The sequence below is a fragment of the Saccoglossus kowalevskii genome, chromosome 5 (genome assembly GCF_978046115.1).
Source record: "Saccoglossus kowalevskii chromosome 5, keSacKowa6.1, whole genome shotgun sequence".
Lineage (NCBI taxonomy): Eukaryota > Metazoa > Hemichordata > Enteropneusta > Harrimaniidae > Saccoglossus > Saccoglossus kowalevskii.
Window position 1 is genome coordinate 4,463,053 of NC_140645.1, and position 21,593 is coordinate 4,484,645.

Consider the following 21,593-nt stretch of genomic DNA (forward strand, 5'->3'; position numbering starts at 1 on the left):
ATGTAATTTTTTACTTCGGCTAGGCAACAAATCCCGGGAAATATGGTATGTACGGTGGAATAAAAATGTTGATAAGCCTACTGCACGTGGTATTCCCAGCCGGTCACCCATGCAAGTACTAACCATGCCCTATGCAGATTAACTTCAATGATCGGACGAGGACTGGTGTATTCTGCAATGGTTAGGCAGTAGGCTGAATATTCTACCGAATTGTATGTCATTTAATCCTTCGTAAAGGCAAAAAAATCATTGAAAAAAGTTAGCATGTAATGTGGAATAAAAATGTTGATGAGCCTACTGCACGAGGTATTCCCCGCCGGTCTCTCGTGCAAGTACTAACCACGCCCGATGCGGCTTAGCTTCAGTGATCGGACGAGAACTGGTGTATTCTGCAATGGTTTGGCAGTAGGCTGAATATTTGTCGGAATTGGATTTCAATTAATGCTTCGGCTAGGCAAAAAATCACGGGAAAAAGTTGCTATGTACGGTGGAATAAAAATACTGATAAGCCTACTGCACGTGGTATTCCCAGCCGGTCTCCCATTCAATTACTAACCATGCCCGATGCAGATTAACTTCAGTGATCGGACGAGAACTGATGTAGTCTGCATTGGTTTGGCAGTAGGCTGAATATTCTTTGCAATTAGATGTCATTTAATGCTTCGCCTAGGCAAAAAATCATGGGAAAAAGTTGGTACGTACGGTGGAATAAAAATGTTGATGAGCCTAATGCACGTGGTATTCCCAGCCGGTTTCCATGCATGTACTAACCACGCCCGATGCAGCTTAACTTCAGTGATCGGACGAGAACTGGTGTATTCTGCAATGGTTTGGCAGTAGGCTGAATATTCGTCCTAATTGTATGTCATTTAATGCTTCGTCTAGGCAACAAATCATGGGAAAAAGTTAGCATGTAATGTGGAATAAAAATGTTGATGAGCCTACTGCACGAGGTATTCCCAGCCGGTCTCCCGTGCAAGTACTAACCACGCCCGATGCGGCTTAGCTTCAGTGATCGGACGAGAACGGGTGTATTCTGCAATGGTTTGGCAGTAGGCTGAATATTCGTCGGAATTGGATGTAACTTAATACTTCGGCTAGACAAAAAATCCCGGGAAAAAGTTAGTATGTACGGTGGAATAAAAATGTTGATGAGCCTAATGCACGTGGTATTCCCAGCTGGTCTCCCATGCAAGTAGTAACCACGCTCGATGCAGCTTAACTTCAGTGATCGGACGAGAACTGGTGTTTTTTGCAATGGCTTGGCAGTAGGCTGAATGTTCGTCCGAATTGTATGTCGTTTAATGCTTCGGCTATGCAAACAATCCCTGGAAAATGTTAGTATGTACGGTGGAATAAAAATGTTGATGAGCCTAATGCACGTAGTATTCCCAGCCGGTCTCCCATGTAAGTACTAACCACACCCGATGCAGCTTAACTTCAGTGATCGGACGAGAACTGGTGTATTCTGCAATGGTTTGGCAGTAGGCTGAATATTCGTCCTAATTGTATGTCATTTAATGCTTCGTCTAGGCAAAAAATCATGGGAAAAAGTTAGCATGTAATGTGGAATAAAAATGTTGATGAGCCTACTGCACGAGGTATTCCCAGACGGTCTCCCGTGCAAGTATTAACCACGCCCGCATCGGCTTAGCTTCAGTGATCGGACGAGAACTGGTTTATTCTGCAATGGTTTGGCAGTAGGCTGAATATTTGTCAGAATTGGATTTCAATTAATGTATCGGCTAGGCAAAAAATCACGGGAAAAAGATAGCATGTACGGTTGAATAAAAATATTGATAAGCCTACTGCACGTGGTATTCCCATCAGGTCTCCCATGCAAGTACTAACCACACCCGATGCTGTTTAACTTCAGTGATCGGACGAGAACTGGTGTAATCTGCAATGGTTTGGCAGTAGACTGAATATTCGTCAAAATTGGATGTAATTTAATACTTCGGCTAGGCAACAAATCCCGGGAAAAAGTTGGTATGTACGGTGGAATAAAAATGTTGAAGAGCGTACTGCACGTGGTATTCCCAGCCGGTCTCACATCTAAGTACTAACCACGCCCGATGCAGCTTAACTTCAGTGATCGGACGAGAACGGGTGTATTCTGCAATGGTTTGGCAGTAGGCTGAATATTCGTCGGAATTGGATGTAACTTAATACTTCGGCTAGGCAAAAAATCCCGGGAAAATGTTAGTATGTACGGTGGAATAAAAATGTTGATGAGCCTAATGCACGTGGTATTCCCATCCGGTCTCCCATGCAAGTAGTAACCACACTCGATGCAGCTTAACTTCAGTGATCGGACGAGAACTGGTGTATTTTGCAATGGCTTGGCAGTAGGCTGAATGTTCGTCCGAATTGTATGTCGTTTAATGCTTCGGCTAAGCAAAAAATCTCGGGAAAATGTTAGTAAGTAATGTGGAATAAAAATGTTGATGAGCGTACTGCACGTGGTATTCCCAGCCGGTCTCCCATGCAAGTACTAACCACGCCAGATGCAGCTTTACTTCAGTGATCGGACGAGAACTGGTGTATTCTGCAATGGTTTGGCAGTAGGCTGAATATTCATCCTGATTGTATGTCATTTAATGCTTCGTCTAGGCAAAAAATCATGGGCAAAAGTTAGCATGTAATGTGGAATAAAAATGTTGATGAGCCTACTGCACGAGGTATTCCCTGCCGGTCTCCCATGCAAGTACTAACCACGCCCGATGTGGCTTAGCTTCAGTGATCGGACGAGAACTGGTGTATTCTGCAATGGTTTGGCAGTAGGCTGATTATTTGTCGGAATTGGATTTCAATTAATGCTTCAGCTAGGCAAAAATTCACGGGAAAAAGATAGCATGTACGGTGGAATAAAAATATTGATAAGCTTACTGCACGTAGTATTCCCAGCAGGTCTCCCATGCAAGTACTAACCACGCCCGATGCAGCTTAACTTCAGTGATAGGACGAGAACGGGTGTATTTTGCAATGGTTTGGCAGTAGGCTGAAAATTCGTCGGAATTGGATGTAACTTAATACTTCGGCTAAGCAAAAAATCCCGGGAAAAGTTAGTACGTACGGTGATATAAAAATGTTGATGAGCCTAATGCACGTGGTATTCCCAGCCGGTCTCCCATGCAAGTACTAACCACGCCAGATGCAGCTTAACTTCAGTGATCGGACGAGAACTGGTGTATTCTGCAATGGTTAGGCAGTAGGCTGAATATTCGACCGAATTGTATGTCATTTAATGCTTCGTCTAGGCAAAAAATCATTGGAAAAAGTTAGCATGTAATGTGGAATAAAAATGTTGATGAGCCTACTGCACGAGGTATTCCCCGCCGGTCTCTCGTGCAAGTACTAACCACACCCGATGTGGCTTAGCTTCAGTGATCGGACGAGAACTGGTGTAATTTGCAATGGTTTGGCAGTAGACTGAATATTCGTCGGAATTGGATGTAATTTAATACTTCGGCTAGGCAACAAATCCCGGGAAAAAGTTGGTATGTACGGTGGAATAAAAATGTTGATGAGCGTACTGCACGTGGTATTCCCAGCCGGTCTCACATCCAAGTACTAACCATGCCCGATGCAGCTTAACTTCAGTGATAGGACGAGAACGGGTGTATTCTGCAATGGTTTGGCAGTAGGCTGAATGTTCGTCGGAATTGGATGTAACTTAATACTTCGGCTAGGCAAAAAATCCCGGGAAAAAGTTAGTATGCACGGTGGAATAAAAATGTTGATGAGCCTAATGCACGTGGTATTCCCAGCCTCTCTCCCATGCAAGTACTAACCACGCTCGATGCAGCTTAACTTCAGTGATTGGACGAGAACTGGTGTATTTTGCAACGGCTTGGCAGTAGGCTGAATGTTCGTCCGAATTGTATGTCGTTTAATGCTTCGGCTATGCAAACAATCCCGGGAAAAATTTAGTATGTACGGTGGAATAAAAATGTTGATGAGCCTAATGCACGTAGTATTCCCAGCTAGTCTCCCATGCAAGTACTAACCACACCCGATGCAGCTTAACTTCAGTGATCGGACGAGAACTGGTGTATTCTGCAATGGTTTGGCAGTAGGCTGAATATTCGTCCTAATTGTATGTCATTTAATGATTCGTCTAGGCAAAAAATCATGGGAAAAAGTTAGCATGTAATGTGGAATAAAAATGTTGATGAGCCTACTGCACGAGGTATTCCCAGCCGGTCTCCCGTGCAAGTACTAACCACGCCCGATGCGGCTTAGCTTCAGTGATCGGACGAGAACTGGTGTATTCTGCAGTGGTTAGGCAGTAGGCTGAATATTCGACCGAATTGTATGTCATTTAATGCTTCGTCTAGGCAAAAAATCATTGGAAAAAGTTAGCATGTAATGTGGAATAAAAATGTTGATGAGCCTACTGCACGAGGTATTCCCCGCCGGTCTCTCGTGCAAGTACTAACCACACCCGATGCGGCTTAGCTTCAGTGATCGGACGAGAACTGGTGTAATTTGCAATGGTTTGGCAGTAGACTGAATATTCGTCGGAATTGGATGTAATTTAATACTTCGGCTAGGCAACAAATCCCGGGAAAAAGTTGGTATGTACGGTGGAATAAAAATGTTGATGAGCGTACTGCACGTGGTATTCCCAGCCGGTCTCACATCCAAGTACTAACCATGCCCGATGCAGCTTAACTTCAGTGATAGGACGAGAACGGGTGTATTCTGCAATGGTTTGGCAGTAGGCTGAATATTCGTCGGAATTGGATGTAACTTAATACTTCGGCTAGGCAAAAAATCCCGGGAAAAAGTTAGTATGCACGGTGGAATAAAAATGTTGATGAGCCTAATGCACGTGGTATTCCCAGCCTGTCTCCCATGCAAGTACTAACCACGCTCGATGCAGCTTAACTTCAGTGATTGGACGAGAACTGGTGTATTTTGCAATGGCTTGGCAGTAGGCTGAATGTTCGTCCGAATTGTATGTCGTTTAATGCTTCGGCTATGCAAACAATCCCGGGAAAAATTTAGTATGTACGGTGGAATAAAAATGTTGATGAGCCTAATGCACGTAGTATTCCCAGCCAGTCTCCCATGCAAGTACTAACCACACCCGATGCAGCTTAACTTCAGTGATCGGACGAGAACTGGTGTATTCTGCAATGGTTTGGCAGTAGGCTGAATATTCGTCCTAATTGTATGTCATTTAATGATTCGTCTAGGCAAAAAATCATGGGAAAAAGTTAGCATGTAATGTGGAATAAAAATGTTGATGAGCACGAGGTATTCCCACGAGGTATTCCCAGCCGGTCTCCCGTGCAAGTACTAACCACGCCCGATGCGGCTTAGCTTCAGTGATCGGACGAGAACTGGTGTATTCTGCAATGGTTTGGCAGTAGGCTGAATATTTGTCAGAATTGGATTTCAATTAATGCTTCGGCTAGGCAAAAAATCACGGGAAAAAGATAGCATGTACGGTGGAATAAAAATATTGATATGCCTACTGCACGTGGTATTCCCAGCAGGTCTCCCATGCAAGTACTAACCACGCCCGATGCAGCTTAACTTCAGTGATCGGACGAGAACTGGTGTAATTTGCAATGATTTGGCAGTAGACTGAATATTCGTCGGAATTGGATGTAATTTAATACTTCGGCTAGGCAACAAATCCCGGGAAAAAGTTGGTATGTACGGTGGAATAAAAACGTCGATAAGCGTACTGCACGTGGTATTCCCAGCCGGTCTCACATCCAAGTACTAACCACGCCCGATGCAGCTTAACTTCAGTGATAGGACGAGAACGGGTGTATTCTGCAATGGTTTGGCAGTAGGCTGAATATTCGTCGGAATTGGATGTAACTTAATACTTCGGCTAGGCAAAAAATCCCGGGAAAAAGTTAGTATGTACGGTGGAATAAAAATGATGATGAGCCTAATGCACGTGGTATTCCCAGCCGGTCTCCCATGCAAGTAATAACCACGCTCGATGCAGCTTAACTTCAGTGATCGGACGAGAACTGGTGTATTTTGCAATGGCTTGGCAGTAGGCTGAATGTTCGTCCGAATTGTATGTCGTTTAATACTTCGGCTATGCAAACAATCCCGGGAAAAATTTAGTATGTACGGTGGAATAAAAATGTTGATGAGCCTAATGCACGTAGTATTCCCAGCCAGTCTCCCATGCAAGTACTAACCACACCCGATGCAGCTTAACTTCAGTGATCGGACGAGAACTGGTGTATTCTGCAATGGTTTGGCAGTAGGCTGAATATTCGACCTAATTGTATGTTATTTAATGCTTCGTCTAGGCAAAAAATCGTGGGAAAAAGTTAGCATGTAATGTGGAATAAAAATGTTGATGAGCCTACTACACAAGGTATTCCCAGTCGGTCTCCCGGGCAAGTACTAACCACGCCCGATGCGGCTTAGCTTCAGTGATCGGACGAGAACTGGTGTATTCTGCAATGGTTTGGCAGTAGGCTGAATATTTGTCAGAATTGGATTTCAATTAATGCTTCGGCTAGGCAAAAAAATCACGGGAAAAAGATAGCATGTACGGTGGAATAAAAATATTGATAAGCCTACTGCACGTGGTATTCCCAGCACGTCTCCCATGCAAGTACTAACCACGCCCGATGCAGTTTAACTTCAGTGATCGGACGAGAACTGGTGTATTCTGCAATGGTTTGGCAGTAGACTGAATATTCGTCGAAATTGGATGTAATTTAATACTTCGGCTAAGCAACAAATCCCGGGAAAAAGTTGGTATGTACAGTGGAATAAAAATGTTGATGAGCGTACTGCACGTGGTATTCCCAGCCGGTCTCACATCCAAGTACTAACCACGCCCGATGCAGCTTAACTTCAGTGATCGGACGAGAACTGGTGTAATTTGCAATGATTTGGCAGTAGACTGAATATTCGTCGGAATTGGATGTAATTTAATACTTCGGCTAGGCAACAAATCCCGGGAAAAAGTTGGTATGTACGGTGGAATAAAAATGTTGATGAGCGTACTGCACGTGGTATTCCCAGCCGGTCTCACATCCAAGTACTAACCACGCCCGATGCAGCTTAACTTCAGTGATAGGACGAGAACGGGTGTATTCTGCAATGGTTTGGCAGTAGGCTGAATATTCGTCGGAATTGGATGTAACTTAATACTTCGGCTAGGCAAAAAATCTCGGGAAAAAGTTAGTATGTACGGTGGAATAAAAATGATGATAAGCCTAATGCACGTGGTATTCCCAGCCGGTCTCCCATGCAAGTAATAACCACGCTCGATGCAGTTTAACTTCAGTGATCGGACGAGAACTGGTGTAATCTGCAATGGTTTGGCAGTAGACTGAATATTCGTCGAAATTGGATGTAATTTAATACTTCGGCTAGGCAACAAATCCCGGGAAAAAGTTGGTATGTACAGTGGAATAAAAATGTTGATGAGCGTACTGCACGTGGTATTCCCAGCCGGTCTCACATCCAAGTACTAACCACGCCCGATGCAGCTTAACTTCAGTGATCGGACGAGAACGGGTGTATTCTGCAATGGTTTGGCAGTAGGCTGAATATTCGTCGGAATTGGATGTAACTTAATACTTCGGCTAGGCAAAAAATCCCGGGAAAAAGTTAGTATGTACGGTGGAATAAAAATGTTGATGAGCCTAATGCACGTGGTATTCCCAGCCGGTCTCCCATGCAAGTACTAACCACGCTCGATGCAGCTTAACTTCAGTGATCGGACGAGAACTGGTGTATTTTGCAATGGCTTGGCAGTAGGCTAAATGTTCGTCCGAATTGTATGTCGTTTAATGCTTCGGCTATGCAAACAATCCCGGGAAAATGTTAGTATGTACGATGGAATAAAAATGTTGATGAGCCTAATGCACGTAGTATTCCCAGCCGGTCTACCAAGCAAGTACTAACCACACCCGATGCAGCTTAACTTCAGTGATCGGACGAGAACTGGTGTATTCTGCAATGGTTTGGCAGTAGGCTGAATATTCGTCCTAATTGTAAGTCATTTAATGCTTCGTCTAGGCAAAAAATCATGGGAAAAAGTTAGCATGTAATGTGGAATAAAAATGTTGATGAGCCTACTGCACGAGGTATTCCCAGCCGGTCTCCCGTGCAAGTACTAACCACGCCCGATGCGGCTTAGCTTCAGTGATCGGACGAGAACTGGTGTATTCTGCAATGGTTTGGCAGTAGGCTGAACATTTGTCAGAATTGGATTTCAATTAATACTTCGGTTAGGCAAAAAATCACGGGAAAAAGATAGCATGTACGGTGGAATAAAAATATTGATAAGCCTACTGCACGTGGTATTCCCAGCAGGTCTCCCATGCAAGTACTAACCACACCCGATGCAGTTTAACTTCAGTGATCGGACGAGAACTGGTGTAATCTGCAATGGTTTGGCAGTAGACTGAATATTAGTCGAAATTGGATGTAATTTAATACTTCGGCTAGGCAAAAAATCCCGGGAAAAAGTTGGTATGTACGGTGGAATAAAAATGTTGATGAGCGTACTGCACGTGGTATTCCCAGCCGGTCTCACATCCAAGTACTAACCACGCCCGATGCAGCTTAACTTCAGTGATCGGACGAGAACGGGTATATTCTGCAATGGTTTGGCAGTAGGCTGAATATTCGTCGGAATTGGATGTAACTTAATACTTCGGCTAGGCAAAAAATCCCGGGAAAAATTTAGTATGTACGGTGGAATAAAAATGTTGATGAGCCTAATGCACGTGGTATTCCCAGCCGGTCTCCCATGCAAGTCGTAACCACGCTCGATGCAGCTTAACTTCAGTGATCGGACGAGAACTGGTGTATTTTGCAATGGCTTGGCAGTAGGCTGAATGTTCGTCCGAATTGTATGTCGTTTAATGCTTCGGCTATGCAAACAATCCCGGGAAAATGTTAGTATGTACGGTGGAATAAAAATGTTGATGAGCCTAATGCACGTTGTATTCCCAGCCGGTCTCCCTTGCAAGTACTAACCACGCCGGATGCAGCTTAACTTCAGTGATCGGACGAGAACTTGTGTATTCTGAAATGTTTCGGCAGTAGGCTGAATATTCATCGGAATTGGATGTCATTTAATGCTTCGGCTAAGCAAAAAATCTCGGGAAAAAGTTAGTAAGTAATGTGGAATAAAAATGTTGATGAGCGTACTGCACGTGGTATTCCCAGCCGGTCTCACATCCAAGTACTAACCACGCCCGATGCAGCTTAACTTCAGTGATTGGACGAGAACGGGTGTATTCTGCAATGGTTTGGCAGTAGGCTGAATGTTTGTCGGAATAGGATGTAATTTAATACTTCGGCTAGGCAAAAAATCCCGGGAAAAGTTAGTACGTACAGTGGTATAAAAATGTTGATGAGCCTAATGCACGTGGTATTTCCAGCCGGTGTCCCATGCAAGTACTAACCACGCCGGATGCAGCTTAACTTCAGTGATCGGACGAGAACTTGTGTATTCTGCAATGGTTTGGCAGTAGGCTGAATATTCATCGGAATTGGATGTCATTTAATGCTTCGGCTAAGCAAAAAATCTCGGGAAAAAGTTAATAAGTAATGTGGAATAAAAATGTTGATGAGCGTACTGCACGTGGTATTCCCAGCCGGTCTCACATCCAAGTACTAACCACGCCCGATGCAGCTTAACTTCAGTGATTGGACGAGAACGGGTGTATTCTGCAATGGTTTGGCAGTAGGCTGAATGTTTGTCGGAATAGGATGTAATTTAATACTTCGGCTAGGCAAAAAATCCCGGGAAAAGTTAGTACGTACAGTGGTATAAAAATGTTGATGAGCCTAATGCACGTGGTATTTCCAGCCGGTCTCCCATGCAAGTACTAACCACGCCAGATGCATCTTAACTTCAGTGATCGGACGAGAACTGGTGTATTCTGCAATGGTTTGGCAGTAGGCTGAATATTCGTCCGAATTGTATGTCATTTAATACTACGGCTAGGTAACAAATCCCGGGAAAAAGTTGGTATGTACGGTGAAATAAAATTGTTGATAAGCCTACTGCACATGGTATTCCCAGCCGGTCTCCCATGCAAGTACTAACCATGCCCGATGCAGATTAACTTCAGTAATCGGACGTGAACTGGTGTACTCTGCTTTGGTTTGGCAGTAGGCTGAATATTCGTTGAAATTGGATGTCATTTAATGCTTCGGCTAGGCAAAAAATCATGGAAAAATGTTAGTATGTACGATGGAATAAAAATGTTCATCAGCCTACTGCACGTGGTATTCCCTGCCGGTCTCCCATGCAAGTACTAACCACGCCCGATGCAGCTTAACTTCAGTGATCGGACGAAAACTGGTGTATTCCGCAAAGGTTTGGCAGTAGGCTGAATACTCGTCGGAATTGGATGTCATTAAATGCTGCGGCTAGGCAAAAAATCATGGGAAAAAGTTAGTATGTAATGTGGAATAAAATGTTGCTGAGCCTACTGCACGTGGTATTCCCAGCAGGTCTCTCATGCTAGTACTAGCCACGCCCGATGCAGCTTAACTTCATTGATTGGACGAGAACTGGTGTATTCTGAAATGTTTCGGCAGTAGGCTGAATATTCATCGGAATTGGATGTCATTTAATGCTTCGGCTAAGCAAAAAATCTCGGGAAAAAGTTAGTAAGTAATGTGGAATAAAAATGTTGATGAGCGTACTGCACGTGGTATTCCCAGCCGGTCTCACATCCAAGTACTAACCACGCCCGATGCAGCTTAACTTCAGTGATTGGACGAGAACGGGTGTATTCTGCAATGGTTTGGCAGTAGGCTGAATGTTTGTCGGAATAGGATGTAATTTAATACTTCGGCTAGGCAAAAAATCCCGGGAAAAGTTAGTACGTACAGTGGTATAAAAATGTTGATGAGCCTAATGCACGTGGTATTTCCAGCCGGTGTCCCATGCAAGTACTAACCACGCCTGATGCAGCTTAACTTCAGTGATCGGACGAGAACTTGTGTATTCTGCAATGGTTTGGCAGTAGGCTGAATATTCATCGGAATTGGATGTCATTTAATGCTTCGGCTAAGCAAAAAATCTCGGGAAAAAGTTAATAAGTAATGTGGAATAAAAATGTTGATGAGCGTACTGCACGTGGTATTCCCAGCCGGTCTCACATCCAAGTACTAACCACGCCCGATGCAGCTTAACTTCAGTGATTGGACGAGAACGGGTGTATTCTGCAATGGTTTGGCAGTAGGCTGAATGTTTGTCGGAATAGGATGTAATTTAATACTTCGGCTAGGCAAAAAATCCCGGGAAAAGTTAGTACGTACAGTGGTATAAAAATGTTGATGAGCCTAATGCACGTGGTATTTCCAGCCGGTCTCCCATGCAAGTACTAACCACGCCAGATGCATCTTAACTTCAGTGATCGGACGAGAACTGGTGTATTCTGCAATGGTTTGGCAGTAGGCTGAATATTCGTCCGAATTGTATGTCATTTAATACTACGGCTAGGTAACAAATCCCGGGAAAAAGTTGGTATGTACGGTGAAATAAAATTGTTGATAAGCCTACTGCACATGGTATTCCCAGCCGGTCTCCCATGCAAGTACTAACCATGCCCGATGCAGATTAACTTCAGTAATCGGACGTGAACTGGTGTACTCTGCTTTGGTTTGGCAGTAGGCTGAATATTCGTTGAAATTGGATGTCATTTAATGCTTCGGCTAGGCAAAAAATCATGGAAAAATGTTAGTATGTACGATGGAATAAAAATGTTCATCAGCCTACTGCACGTGGTATTCCCTGCCGGTCTCCCATGCAAGTACTAACCACGCCCGATGCAGCTTAACTTCAGTGATCGGACGAAAACTGGTGTATTCTGCAAAGGTTTGGCAGTAGGCTGAATACTCGTCGGAATTGGATGTCATTAAATGCTGCGGCTAGGCAAAAAATCATGGGAAAAAGTTAGTATGTAATGTGGAATAAAATGTTGCTGAGCCTACTGCACGTGGTATTCCCAGCAGGTCTCTCATGCTAGTACTAGCCACGCCCGATGCAGCTTAACTTCATTGATTGGACGAGAACTGGTGTATTCTGAAATGTTTCGGCAGTAGGCTGAATATTCATCGGAATTGGATGTCATTTAATGCTTCGGCTAAGCAAAAAATCTCGGGAAAAAGTTAGTAAGTAATGTGGAATAAAAATGTTGATGAGCGTACTGCACGTGGTATTCCCAGCCGGTCTCACATCCAAGTACTAACCACGCCCGATGCAGCTTAATCGAATCGAATCAATCAAGAGGCTTGAATCCGGAAGGCTTGGCTATTTTAAACTTCGTAAATAGCATTCTTTTCAAGCGGCGACTTCATTCAAGTTTAATGAACATAAGTGAAATGTATGGAAGAGTCACGATACTTGTACCTACGAAAGTTACGACTCTTATTCTTGAAATTGGTCATAAATACATGCACAAAATACAAGCATATATCATTTTTTCAATGGCACAAAAACCATACTTATTGTTTGAAATACTAGTAACTGTTACCTACACATATAACGATAGGTGCAATTTTCAAATATTGAAATCCTTGGCCGAAACGTCCGTCCACCGGAACGCCCAAACCCAATATTCTGTCAATTTAAATATAATTACTCAGTAAAGTAACAAGGAAGGTATACATGCTCGATTTATAGTTATAAATCGATGCCAAAGCAAATTCAGAAAATGCAGATAACAGTATAACAGGAATTGGACACAGTGTCTCGACGTTAGTTATTTTTTTCGCTTTCACCACAGTCCCTCTATCCCCGGTCTGGAAACGGTCATTGTATTAGGTGTGAATTGGTCTCCTTCCCTGGCAAAGGCGCGTTGCTGGTATACGCAAAGCATTGTCATGTGATCAATACACAGTCGCTCACTATTTTTGACATCGTCAGTGCTATGTGTTTTTTTTTAAACTTAGTTGTTTATTCCAGAACTCGAACATTTCGCATAATTTTGTAATCAGGATATCTGTGTAAGGTCATATTTTAGCCCGCGAGTAGTTTTTTAATTCATCTATTTTACCAGCAGCGACACATTTTCACAATAAATTTTCATACTTTTACACCCAGAAATTGTTTGTGTATGATTTTGGGGTGATTGAAATGAACTATATTTGATTTACCATACTTCTCGACGCGAAACCAATATTTTCCTTTGATTTTGACATTTTATGGTCGAAACATATCATTAAAAATTGGTTGGCTGATTTGTTATGTGTCACACCGCATTTTATTTACGTTAAATTGGTCGATTTTTATGCATGCTTTTTCGATCGTAAATGCAAATGGCGACGTTTAAAATGACAATGTACTCAATTCTGTGCTAAAAAAAATCATTTATATACAAAGATTGAAGCATTGTTTTATACTTTTGCATCGAATAAAGTCATTAGTTTTTGTATAGTTGACTTGAACTATTATGAACCCCCGAGAATCAGAAATATCACAGGTTTTTCGATCGACTACGTTAACATGAACGACGCCATTTTGACAAGATATTTTCAGCGATGTCAGCATTTTGGTACGTGAAGTTTTTTCCCTATTAAATCTAGAAGATGAACCCAACTCCCGATATTAATTTTTACATGGCTGGACTGTATGTTTATGAGTTGGTAGGCTGGTTTTGATGCGTATAAGGGTTCAAAAACCCCAAATTTCATAGTGCTATTTTTGTTTACATGCTTTGTTTACGTTTAGGTTGCCCAAATTTGAAGTCAAAGTGAAGTCATACGATGAGGTATCGCTTTGCATGACGGTAAATTTGCCGAATTTAATGAATATTCTGACGGTATTGTAATATGTTTGACTTCCTGGGTCCCTCTGCCCGGGTGTGAACGGTTTGTTTACCCGCAACGCGGTTCGAGACAAAAGTACGCTTGTCGTTTCCAGACCGGGGATAGAGGGACCGTGCTTTCACACATTATTATTTAAGCCGCAGTTTGGTTACGTCAGAAGTGTCCAACACGCCGGACCTCAGCGTGTTGTTTCTCGGTGTTTTCCTTTATGTACGTAGCACATTTCGACGAAAAGGTAGTCTGCATTATCGGAATAGTGTCTTAAATTGAAGTCTCTGCTTTATGTTTCTACAATGCTGTCTTTGGAATAACCATTGAGAAATTAGTTTTCCTTTAATATATACCAACCATTGGTTTTGTTTCCTCGGCAGTCTAATTGACATCTCTCACAGCCATCCTGGTTGCAATTGTAAAAACAAATTTCACGAACCTAATTTAGTCAATGCATGGAGGTATCTGTTTATACCTCCATGGTCAATGATAGTTGCGGTTACGCAATCTAGCGCTTGATCATGCTGTAGTTAGGCCACCCATGGAGGCTCTTTTTTCCTCCATGGGCCACCTAACCTTGGGATTAAAATGCAATGGTTGTCGCGCCGCGTCGTGTTTGATATGGACTCATAGCGACGTAAACAACACGTTGTTTACTTACATAAAATTCAAACACGCACTGAGCAAAGACCACCGCCCTTTCATCAAAGGCTATGATTTATTTATACCGCCCGAATATTTTGATTCGAAATTGAGTTAAGCCACAGCCCCTCCACAAAAGCCTCCATTATTTTACAATGTGAAACCACCTTATTATCAAAGGCCTCTTCTAAGCTATGATTTATTTATACCGCCCGAATATTTTGATTCGAAATTGAGTTAAGCCACAGCCCCTCCACAAAAGCCCCCATTATTTTACAATGTGAAACCACCTTATTATCGATATCCAACAACATTTATTATCTTGAATATTACATTTAAGCCCAAATAATAAACGTCAACAATATTAGTAAATGCTAGAACAATCTCAATTATGAATTCTAAGTAGGAAGACTGAATAGACGTGATGTCAACCGTAGTGCTTGTCATGATTACAAGATCCTAAAGCGGAAGTGATGCAATCGTAGAACGATTTTTAGCCTTTGAAAGAGAAGCAACGTCACAACAGTTATAAATACGCCTGTCGCTGTGTTGGCTGTTGGTTGTTGGCTCACCCGCTTCAAGTTGTCCGAATATAACGCCTCGTTAATTACTACTTAATGTTAAGTGGTGTTGTTTGAAATAACGCTATTTTACAGAGTGGGTTGCGTGGAACGAATTGTCGTATGTTTTATAATTACGTCTTTAGTCGCGTGAATCCGGGACAGAATCCCAGGGCCGACCTGCCGTTCACTCCTGTAGATTCGTGTGCTACAGTAACTCATGAGTTAGACATCATCTTCATAAAAAAAGATCATAACATTTTCCCTGAAAATTACATGGTCATCAAGTATTGCAATACACTACATAGTAATATAGCATTTTGTTTAAAAATTGTAATATAAGTGATGATATAGAAAACATTCCCTGTAGACACAATCAGGCTAGAACAAACTCACAGACAGTACATCGCATGGAGACAGTGGCGTACCATAATCCGTTAATTGTTAAACCACCTATTTGTTTAGCTGTATATTATATATTATGATTTATAAAGCAACAATATGACTATTTGTATTTTAAAATAAAGATTGACATTGGTGACCTTTTAGATCTACTGTGAAATACTTTATTTTCGCGAATATACCTTTTTCCTAAATGTCACATTCAACTCGTCAGAAATCAGTAAAAAAAAATCCATGCAAAACACTCAAAAACACTTTTCAGCAAACAATAATTCCAGCTAAAATAAAGTATTTCACAGTACATCAACGTTCATCGTCGACCCTGTTCTATTGTAATGTGTTGGCAGTAACTTAAAAATTACATTATCTAAACACATGTTTTCTGAGATAATGTCCGTCGGGATCTTGCTCTGCCGGAATCCAGTAAATCTCAAATTCAGGTTAACCTCAAAACACATTTCGTGCTCGTAGGATTAGCGATGGTGCGGGTTAAACACCATACATTATCCATGTAAGGTCCAAGGCCACTTCACAAAATGTCAATAGTCGCTAAAGTGTTAATTCCATAGATAAACATACACAATTTACAGAGGGCGCACAAGCATCGCATAAGCCATGACAAGGAGCTATTTTGCTTCGCATGAATTGTAAAGTTCAACTGGATTTGAGATCGGCGAGGGCGCAATAACAGAAGTAATATTATTATTAGTCACTACGGATTCATATGTAATAAATTATTATATGTCGCTATAATAGCATATTTATGTAATGTACAGTTACAGTCGCTAGTTAAGCACTTCGCCACAATCGAATCATTGAGTATTAGTTGAAACAATACCATTGTAAAACAAAAAATATATAGTTGACGATAAATTAGTAAATTATAAACGGATTAGTTAGAAATATATTTCTATAGTCTTTAGACCTGGCCACCTAAGCAGGTTTATATGAAAAGTGAATGATTTCTACCATGTCAAGACAGTAGTGCAGCAGTTCAAGCTGCGTGATTTCCGCTTAATAAGTTGAACGTAAAACAACGACAAACTCAGAGTTGCCCGTCAATTTACGTCGAAAATATACAACAGGCAACGTAGTATATCAGTTCTTTATGTTCAGCGTAAAACGACAGCAAATTTGGGAATTTCCGCTGTTTACACTGGGCGTATCAAACGCGCAATTTCTAAATTTACTTCGTTTCAGTTTCTACGGTTACGCGAGGGAAATTCGAACGTTTACGCACCCAAATATAAACAACGGATGTACTGCAAAACACGTTGCTAATCCGGCAAGCGGCTACGACGGAAATTCGAATTTTCATGCAGAGGAGCCTTCTGCATGTGGTATTCTCAGCCGGTCTCCCATGCAAGTACAAACCACGCCCGATGCAGCTTAACTTCAGTGATCGGACGAGAACTGGTGTATTCTGCAATGGTTTGTCAGTAGGCTAAATATTCGTCGGAATTGGATGAAATTTAATACTTCGGCTAGGCAACAAATCCCGGGAAAATGTTGGTATGTACGGTGGAATAAAAAAGTTGATATGCCTACTGCACGTGGTATACCCAGCCGGTCTCCCACGCAAGTACTAACCACGCCCGATGCAGCTTAACTTCAGTGATCGGACGAGAACTGGTGTATACTGCAATGGTTTGGCAGTAGGCTGAATATTGGTCGGAATTGGATTTAATTTAATACTTCGGCTAGACAAACAATCCCGGGAAAAAGTTAGTATGTACGGTGGAATAAAAATGTTGATGAGCCTACTGCACGTGGTATTGCCAGCCGGTCTCCCATGCAAGTACTAACCACGCCCGATGCAGCTTAACTTCAGTGATCGGACGAGAACTGGTGTATTCTGCAATGGATTGGCAGTAGGCTGAATATTCGTTGCAATTGGATGTCATTTATTGCTTCGGCTAGGCAAAAAAACATGGGAAAAGTTAGTATGTACGGGAGAATAAAAATGTTGATGAGCCTACTGCACGTGGTATTCTCAGCCGGTCTCCCATGCAAGTACTAACCACGTCCGGTGAGCTTAACTTCAGTGATCGGACGAGAACTCGTATATTCTGCAATGGTTTGACAGTAGGCTGAATATTCGTCGGAATTGGATGCAATTTAATATTTCGGCAAGGCAAAAAATCCCGGAAAAAAGTTAGTATGTACGGTGGAATAAAAATGTTAATGAGCCTAATGCACGTGGTATTCCCAGCCGGTCTCCCATGCAAGTACTAACCACGCCCGATGCAGCTAAACTTCAGTGATCAGACGAGAACTGGTGTACTCTGCAATGGTTAGGCAGTAGGCTGAATATTCGTCGGAATTGAATGTAATTTAATACTTCGGCTAGGCAACAAATCCCGGGAAAATGTTGGTATGTACGGTGGAATAAAAAAATTGATATGCCTACTGCACGTGGTATACCCAGCCGGTCTCCCACGCAAGTACTAACCACGCCCGATGCAGCTTAACTTCAGTGATCGGACGAGAACTGGTGTATACTGCAATGGTTTGGCAGTAGGCTGAATATTGGTCGGAATTGGATTTAATTTAATACTTCGGCTAGACAAACAATCCCGGGAAAAAGTTAGTATGTACGGTGGAATAAAAATGTTGATGAGCCTACTGCACGTGGTATTCCCAGCCGGTCTCCCATGCAAGTACTAACCACGCCCGATGCAGCTTAACTTCAGTGATCGGACGAGAACTGGTGTATTCTGCAATGTATTGGCAGTAGGCTGAATATTCGTTGCAATTGGATGTCATTTATTGCTTCGGCTAGGCAAAAAAAACATGGGAAAAGTTAGTATGTACGGGAGAATAAAAATGTTGATGAGCCTACTGCACGTGGTATTCTCAGCCGGTCTCCCATGCAAGTAATAACCACGTCCGATGAGCTTAACTTCAGTGATCGGACGAGAACTCGTATATTCTGCAATGGTTTGACAGTAGGCTGAATATTCGTCGGAATTGGATGCAATTTAATATTTCGGCAAGGCAAAAAATCCCGGAAAAAAGTTAGTATGTACGGTGGAATAAAAATGTCAATGAGCCTAATGCACGTGGTATTCCCAGCCGGCCTCCCATGCAAGTACTAACCACGCCCGATGCAGCTAAACTTCAGTGATCAGACGAGAACTGGTGTACTCTGCAATGGTTAGGCAGTAGGCTGAATATTCGTCGGAATTGAATATAATTTAATACTTCGGCTAGGCAACAAATCCCGGGAAAATGTTAGTATGTACGGTGGAATAAAAATGTTGATGAGCCTACTGCATGTGGTATTCCCAGCCGGTCTCCCATGCAAGTACTAACCACGCCCAATGCAGATTAACTTCAGTAATCAGACGAGAACTGGTGTATTCTGCTTTGGTTTGGCTGTAGGCTGAATATTCTTTGCAATTGGAGGTAATTTATTGCTTCGGCTAGGTAAAAAATTGTGGGAAAATGTTAGTATGTAATGTGGAATAAAAATGTTGATGAGCCTACTGCACGTGGCATTCCCAGCCGGTCTCCCATGCAAGTACTAACCACGCCCGATGCAGCTAAACTTCAGTGATCAGACGAGAACTGGTGTATTCTGCAATGGGTTGGCAGTAGGCTGAATTTTCGTCGGAATTGAATGTAATTTAATACTTCGGCTAGGCAACAAATCCCGGGAAAAGGTTGGTATGTACGGTGGAATAAAAAAGTTGATATGCCTACTGCACGTGGTATACCCAGCCGGTCTCCCACGCAAGTACTAACCACACCCGATGCATCTTAACTCTAGTGATCGGACGAGAACTGGTGTATACTGCAATGGTTTGGCAGTAGGCAGAATATTGGTCGGAATTGGATTTAATTTAATACTTCGGCTAGGCAAACAATCCCGGGAAAAAGTTAGTATGTACGGTGGAATAATAATGTTGATAAGCCTACTGCACGTGGTATTCCCAGCCGGTCTCCCATGCAAGTACTAACCATGCCCGATGCAGATTAACTTCAGTGATCGGATGAGAACTGGTGTATTCTGCATTGGTTTGGCAGTAGGCTGAATTTTCGTCGCAATTGGATGTCGTTTAATGCTTAGGCTATGCAAAAAAATCCCGCGAAAAAGTTAGTATGTACGGTGGAATAAAAATGTTGATGAGCCAACTGCACGTGGTATTCCCAGCCGGTCTCCCATGCAAGTACTAACCACGCCCGATGCAGCTTAACTTCAGTGATCGGACGAGAACTGGTGTATTCTGCAATGGATTGGCAGTAGGCTGAATATTCTTTGCAATTGGATGTCATTTATTGCTTCGGCTAGGCAAAAAAACATGGGAAAAGTTAGTATGTACGGGAGAATAAAAATGTTGATGAGCCTACTGCACGTGGTATTCTCAGCCGGTCTCCCATGCAAGTACTAACCACGTCCGGTGAGCTTAACTTCAGTGATCGGACGAGAACTGGTATATTCTGCAATGGTTTGACAGTAGGCTGAATATTCGTCGGAATTGGATGTAATTTAATATTTCGGCAAGGCAAAAAATCCCGGAAAAAAGTTAGTATGTACGGTGGAATGAAAATGTTAATGAGCCTAATGCACGTGGTATTCCCAGCCGGTCTCCCATGCAAGTACTAACCACGCCCGATGCAGCTAAACTTCAGTGATCAGACGAGAACTGGTGTACTCTGCAATGGGTTGGCAGTAGGCTGAATTTTCGTCGGAATTGAATGTAATTTAATACTTCGGCTAGGCAACAATTCCCGGGAAAAGGTTGGTATGTACGGTGGAATAAAAAAGTTGATATGCCTACTGCACGTGGTATACCCAGCCGGTCTCCCACGCAAGTACTAACCACACCCGATGCATCTTAACTCTAGTGATCGGACGAGAACTGGTGTATACTGCAATGGTTTGGCAGTAGGCAGAATATTGGTCGGAATTGGATTTAATTTAATACTTCGGCTAGGCAAACAATCCCGGGAAAAAGTTAGTATGTACGGTGGAATAATAATGTTGATAAGCCTACTGCACGTGGTATTCCCAGCCGGTCTCCCATGCAAGTACTAACCATGCCCGATGCAGATTAACTTCAGTGATCGGATGAGAACTGGTGTATTCTGCATTGGTTTGGCAGTAGGCTGAATTTTCGTCGCAATTGGATGTCGTTTAATGCTTAGGCTATGCAAAAAAATCCCGCGAAAAAGTTAGTATGTACGGTGGAATAAAAATGTTGATGAGCCAACTGCACGTGATATTCCCAGCCGGTCTCCCATGCAAGTACTAACCACGCCCGATGCAGCTTAACTTCAGTGATCGGACGAGAACTGGTGTATTCTGCAATGGATTGGCAGTAGGCTGAATATTCTTTGCAATTGGATGTCATTTATTGCTTCGGCTAGGCAAAAAAACATGGGAAAAGTTAGTATGTACGGGAGAATAAAAATGTTGATGAGCCTACTGCACGTGGTATTCTCAGCCGGTCTCCCATGCAAGTACTAACCACGTCCGGTGAGCTTAACTTCAGTGATCGGTCGAGAACTGGTATATTCTGCAATGGTTTGACAGTAGGCTGAATATTCGTCGGAATTGGATGTAATTTAATATTTCGGCAAGGCAAAAAATCCCGGAAAAAAGTTAGTATGTACGGTGGAATAAAAATGTTAATGAGCCTAATGCACGTGGTATTCCCAGCCGGTCTCCCATGCAAGTACTAACCACGCCCGATGCAGCTAAACTTCAGTGATCAGACGAGAACTGGTGTACTCTGCAATGGTTTGGCAGTAGGCTGAATATTCGTCGGAATTGAATGTAATTTAATACTTCGGCTAGGCAACAAATCCCGGGAAAATGTTGGTATGTACGGTGGAATAAAAAAGTTGATATGCCTACTGCACGTGGTATACCCAGCCGGTCTCCAACGCAAGTACTAACCACGCCCGATGCAGCTTAACTTCAGTGATCGGACGAGAACTGGTGTATACTGCAATGGTTTGGCAGTAGGATGAATATTGGTCGGAAATGGATTTAATTTAATACTTCGGCTAGACAAACAATCCCGGGAAAAAGTTAGTATGTACGGTGGTATAAAAATGTTGATAAGCCTACTGCACGTGGTATTCCCAGCCGGTCTCCCATGCAAGTACTAACCATGCCCGATGCAGATTAACTTCAGTGATCGGATGAGAACTGGTGTATTCTGCATTGGTTTGGCAGTAGGCTGAATTTTC

At 42.6% G+C, this 21,593-nt stretch overlaps 68 pseudogenes; all 68 read right to left on the minus strand.

The window, feature by feature from the left end:
- Nucleotides 1-74: 74 nt before the first annotated feature.
- LOC146744738 (5S ribosomal RNA) lies at nt 75-194 on the minus strand (annotated as a pseudogene).
- Nucleotides 195-291: 97 nt separating this feature from the next.
- LOC146744739 (5S ribosomal RNA) lies at nt 292-411 on the minus strand (annotated as a pseudogene).
- A 96-nt stretch (nt 412-507) lies between these two features.
- Nucleotides 508-627, minus strand: LOC146744740 (5S ribosomal RNA; annotated as a pseudogene).
- Nucleotides 628-723: 96 nt separating this feature from the next.
- LOC146744741 (5S ribosomal RNA) lies at nt 724-842 on the minus strand (annotated as a pseudogene).
- Nucleotides 843-938: 96 nt separating this feature from the next.
- LOC146744742 (5S ribosomal RNA) lies at nt 939-1,058 on the minus strand (annotated as a pseudogene).
- Nucleotides 1,059-1,154: 96 nt separating this feature from the next.
- Nucleotides 1,155-1,274, minus strand: LOC146744743 (5S ribosomal RNA; annotated as a pseudogene).
- A 96-nt stretch (nt 1,275-1,370) lies between these two features.
- Nucleotides 1,371-1,490, minus strand: LOC146744744 (5S ribosomal RNA; annotated as a pseudogene).
- Nucleotides 1,491-1,586: 96 nt separating this feature from the next.
- On the minus strand, nt 1,587-1,706 carry LOC146744745 (5S ribosomal RNA; annotated as a pseudogene).
- A 96-nt stretch (nt 1,707-1,802) lies between these two features.
- LOC146744746 (5S ribosomal RNA) lies at nt 1,803-1,922 on the minus strand (annotated as a pseudogene).
- Nucleotides 1,923-2,018: 96 nt separating this feature from the next.
- LOC146744747 (5S ribosomal RNA) lies at nt 2,019-2,138 on the minus strand (annotated as a pseudogene).
- Nucleotides 2,139-2,450: 312 nt separating this feature from the next.
- Nucleotides 2,451-2,570, minus strand: LOC146744748 (5S ribosomal RNA; annotated as a pseudogene).
- A 96-nt stretch (nt 2,571-2,666) lies between these two features.
- Nucleotides 2,667-2,786, minus strand: LOC146744749 (5S ribosomal RNA; annotated as a pseudogene).
- A 96-nt stretch (nt 2,787-2,882) lies between these two features.
- On the minus strand, nt 2,883-3,002 carry LOC146744750 (5S ribosomal RNA; annotated as a pseudogene).
- A 95-nt stretch (nt 3,003-3,097) lies between these two features.
- Nucleotides 3,098-3,217, minus strand: LOC146744751 (5S ribosomal RNA; annotated as a pseudogene).
- Nucleotides 3,218-3,529: 312 nt separating this feature from the next.
- On the minus strand, nt 3,530-3,649 carry LOC146744752 (5S ribosomal RNA; annotated as a pseudogene).
- Nucleotides 3,650-3,961: 312 nt separating this feature from the next.
- Nucleotides 3,962-4,081, minus strand: LOC146744753 (5S ribosomal RNA; annotated as a pseudogene).
- Nucleotides 4,082-4,177: 96 nt separating this feature from the next.
- On the minus strand, nt 4,178-4,297 carry LOC146744754 (5S ribosomal RNA; annotated as a pseudogene).
- A 312-nt stretch (nt 4,298-4,609) lies between these two features.
- LOC146744755 (5S ribosomal RNA) lies at nt 4,610-4,729 on the minus strand (annotated as a pseudogene).
- A 312-nt stretch (nt 4,730-5,041) lies between these two features.
- LOC146744756 (5S ribosomal RNA) lies at nt 5,042-5,161 on the minus strand (annotated as a pseudogene).
- A 318-nt stretch (nt 5,162-5,479) lies between these two features.
- On the minus strand, nt 5,480-5,599 carry LOC146744757 (5S ribosomal RNA; annotated as a pseudogene).
- Nucleotides 5,600-5,695: 96 nt separating this feature from the next.
- LOC146744758 (5S ribosomal RNA) lies at nt 5,696-5,815 on the minus strand (annotated as a pseudogene).
- A 96-nt stretch (nt 5,816-5,911) lies between these two features.
- On the minus strand, nt 5,912-6,031 carry LOC146744759 (5S ribosomal RNA; annotated as a pseudogene).
- A 96-nt stretch (nt 6,032-6,127) lies between these two features.
- On the minus strand, nt 6,128-6,247 carry LOC146744760 (5S ribosomal RNA; annotated as a pseudogene).
- A 96-nt stretch (nt 6,248-6,343) lies between these two features.
- On the minus strand, nt 6,344-6,463 carry LOC146744761 (5S ribosomal RNA; annotated as a pseudogene).
- Nucleotides 6,464-6,560: 97 nt separating this feature from the next.
- LOC146744762 (5S ribosomal RNA) lies at nt 6,561-6,680 on the minus strand (annotated as a pseudogene).
- Nucleotides 6,681-6,776: 96 nt separating this feature from the next.
- On the minus strand, nt 6,777-6,896 carry LOC146744763 (5S ribosomal RNA; annotated as a pseudogene).
- Nucleotides 6,897-6,992: 96 nt separating this feature from the next.
- On the minus strand, nt 6,993-7,112 carry LOC146744764 (5S ribosomal RNA; annotated as a pseudogene).
- A 96-nt stretch (nt 7,113-7,208) lies between these two features.
- LOC146744765 (5S ribosomal RNA) lies at nt 7,209-7,328 on the minus strand (annotated as a pseudogene).
- A 96-nt stretch (nt 7,329-7,424) lies between these two features.
- On the minus strand, nt 7,425-7,544 carry LOC146744766 (5S ribosomal RNA; annotated as a pseudogene).
- Nucleotides 7,545-7,640: 96 nt separating this feature from the next.
- On the minus strand, nt 7,641-7,760 carry LOC146744767 (5S ribosomal RNA; annotated as a pseudogene).
- A 96-nt stretch (nt 7,761-7,856) lies between these two features.
- On the minus strand, nt 7,857-7,976 carry LOC146744768 (5S ribosomal RNA; annotated as a pseudogene).
- A 96-nt stretch (nt 7,977-8,072) lies between these two features.
- Nucleotides 8,073-8,192, minus strand: LOC146744769 (5S ribosomal RNA; annotated as a pseudogene).
- A 96-nt stretch (nt 8,193-8,288) lies between these two features.
- LOC146744770 (5S ribosomal RNA) lies at nt 8,289-8,408 on the minus strand (annotated as a pseudogene).
- A 96-nt stretch (nt 8,409-8,504) lies between these two features.
- Nucleotides 8,505-8,624, minus strand: LOC146744771 (5S ribosomal RNA; annotated as a pseudogene).
- A 528-nt stretch (nt 8,625-9,152) lies between these two features.
- Nucleotides 9,153-9,272, minus strand: LOC146744772 (5S ribosomal RNA; annotated as a pseudogene).
- A 95-nt stretch (nt 9,273-9,367) lies between these two features.
- On the minus strand, nt 9,368-9,487 carry LOC146744773 (5S ribosomal RNA; annotated as a pseudogene).
- Nucleotides 9,488-9,583: 96 nt separating this feature from the next.
- On the minus strand, nt 9,584-9,703 carry LOC146744774 (5S ribosomal RNA; annotated as a pseudogene).
- Nucleotides 9,704-9,798: 95 nt separating this feature from the next.
- Nucleotides 9,799-9,918, minus strand: LOC146744775 (5S ribosomal RNA; annotated as a pseudogene).
- A 96-nt stretch (nt 9,919-10,014) lies between these two features.
- Nucleotides 10,015-10,134, minus strand: LOC146744776 (5S ribosomal RNA; annotated as a pseudogene).
- A 96-nt stretch (nt 10,135-10,230) lies between these two features.
- Nucleotides 10,231-10,350, minus strand: LOC146744777 (5S ribosomal RNA; annotated as a pseudogene).
- A 311-nt stretch (nt 10,351-10,661) lies between these two features.
- On the minus strand, nt 10,662-10,781 carry LOC146744778 (5S ribosomal RNA; annotated as a pseudogene).
- Nucleotides 10,782-10,876: 95 nt separating this feature from the next.
- Nucleotides 10,877-10,996, minus strand: LOC146744779 (5S ribosomal RNA; annotated as a pseudogene).
- A 96-nt stretch (nt 10,997-11,092) lies between these two features.
- Nucleotides 11,093-11,212, minus strand: LOC146744780 (5S ribosomal RNA; annotated as a pseudogene).
- Nucleotides 11,213-11,307: 95 nt separating this feature from the next.
- LOC146744781 (5S ribosomal RNA) lies at nt 11,308-11,427 on the minus strand (annotated as a pseudogene).
- Nucleotides 11,428-11,523: 96 nt separating this feature from the next.
- LOC144359555 (5S ribosomal RNA) lies at nt 11,524-11,643 on the minus strand (annotated as a pseudogene).
- Nucleotides 11,644-11,739: 96 nt separating this feature from the next.
- LOC144359554 (5S ribosomal RNA) lies at nt 11,740-11,859 on the minus strand (annotated as a pseudogene).
- Nucleotides 11,860-16,717: 4,858 nt separating this feature from the next.
- LOC146744782 (5S ribosomal RNA) lies at nt 16,718-16,837 on the minus strand (annotated as a pseudogene).
- A 96-nt stretch (nt 16,838-16,933) lies between these two features.
- Nucleotides 16,934-17,053, minus strand: LOC146744783 (5S ribosomal RNA; annotated as a pseudogene).
- Nucleotides 17,054-17,149: 96 nt separating this feature from the next.
- On the minus strand, nt 17,150-17,269 carry LOC146744784 (5S ribosomal RNA; annotated as a pseudogene).
- A 95-nt stretch (nt 17,270-17,364) lies between these two features.
- LOC146744785 (5S ribosomal RNA) lies at nt 17,365-17,483 on the minus strand (annotated as a pseudogene).
- A 96-nt stretch (nt 17,484-17,579) lies between these two features.
- LOC146744786 (5S ribosomal RNA) lies at nt 17,580-17,699 on the minus strand (annotated as a pseudogene).
- Nucleotides 17,700-17,795: 96 nt separating this feature from the next.
- On the minus strand, nt 17,796-17,915 carry LOC146744787 (5S ribosomal RNA; annotated as a pseudogene).
- Nucleotides 17,916-18,011: 96 nt separating this feature from the next.
- Nucleotides 18,012-18,131, minus strand: LOC146744788 (5S ribosomal RNA; annotated as a pseudogene).
- Nucleotides 18,132-18,442: 311 nt separating this feature from the next.
- On the minus strand, nt 18,443-18,562 carry LOC146744789 (5S ribosomal RNA; annotated as a pseudogene).
- Nucleotides 18,563-18,658: 96 nt separating this feature from the next.
- On the minus strand, nt 18,659-18,778 carry LOC146744790 (5S ribosomal RNA; annotated as a pseudogene).
- Nucleotides 18,779-18,874: 96 nt separating this feature from the next.
- LOC146744791 (5S ribosomal RNA) lies at nt 18,875-18,994 on the minus strand (annotated as a pseudogene).
- A 96-nt stretch (nt 18,995-19,090) lies between these two features.
- Nucleotides 19,091-19,210, minus strand: LOC146744792 (5S ribosomal RNA; annotated as a pseudogene).
- A 96-nt stretch (nt 19,211-19,306) lies between these two features.
- On the minus strand, nt 19,307-19,426 carry LOC146744793 (5S ribosomal RNA; annotated as a pseudogene).
- A 97-nt stretch (nt 19,427-19,523) lies between these two features.
- Nucleotides 19,524-19,643, minus strand: LOC146744794 (5S ribosomal RNA; annotated as a pseudogene).
- A 95-nt stretch (nt 19,644-19,738) lies between these two features.
- On the minus strand, nt 19,739-19,857 carry LOC146744795 (5S ribosomal RNA; annotated as a pseudogene).
- A 96-nt stretch (nt 19,858-19,953) lies between these two features.
- LOC146744796 (5S ribosomal RNA) lies at nt 19,954-20,073 on the minus strand (annotated as a pseudogene).
- A 96-nt stretch (nt 20,074-20,169) lies between these two features.
- LOC146744797 (5S ribosomal RNA) lies at nt 20,170-20,289 on the minus strand (annotated as a pseudogene).
- Nucleotides 20,290-20,385: 96 nt separating this feature from the next.
- Nucleotides 20,386-20,505, minus strand: LOC146744798 (5S ribosomal RNA; annotated as a pseudogene).
- Nucleotides 20,506-20,602: 97 nt separating this feature from the next.
- Nucleotides 20,603-20,722, minus strand: LOC146744799 (5S ribosomal RNA; annotated as a pseudogene).
- A 95-nt stretch (nt 20,723-20,817) lies between these two features.
- Nucleotides 20,818-20,936, minus strand: LOC146744800 (5S ribosomal RNA; annotated as a pseudogene).
- A 96-nt stretch (nt 20,937-21,032) lies between these two features.
- On the minus strand, nt 21,033-21,152 carry LOC146744801 (5S ribosomal RNA; annotated as a pseudogene).
- Nucleotides 21,153-21,248: 96 nt separating this feature from the next.
- LOC146744802 (5S ribosomal RNA) lies at nt 21,249-21,368 on the minus strand (annotated as a pseudogene).
- A 96-nt stretch (nt 21,369-21,464) lies between these two features.
- On the minus strand, nt 21,465-21,584 carry LOC146744803 (5S ribosomal RNA; annotated as a pseudogene).
- Between the last annotated feature and the right edge of the window lie 9 nt (nt 21,585-21,593).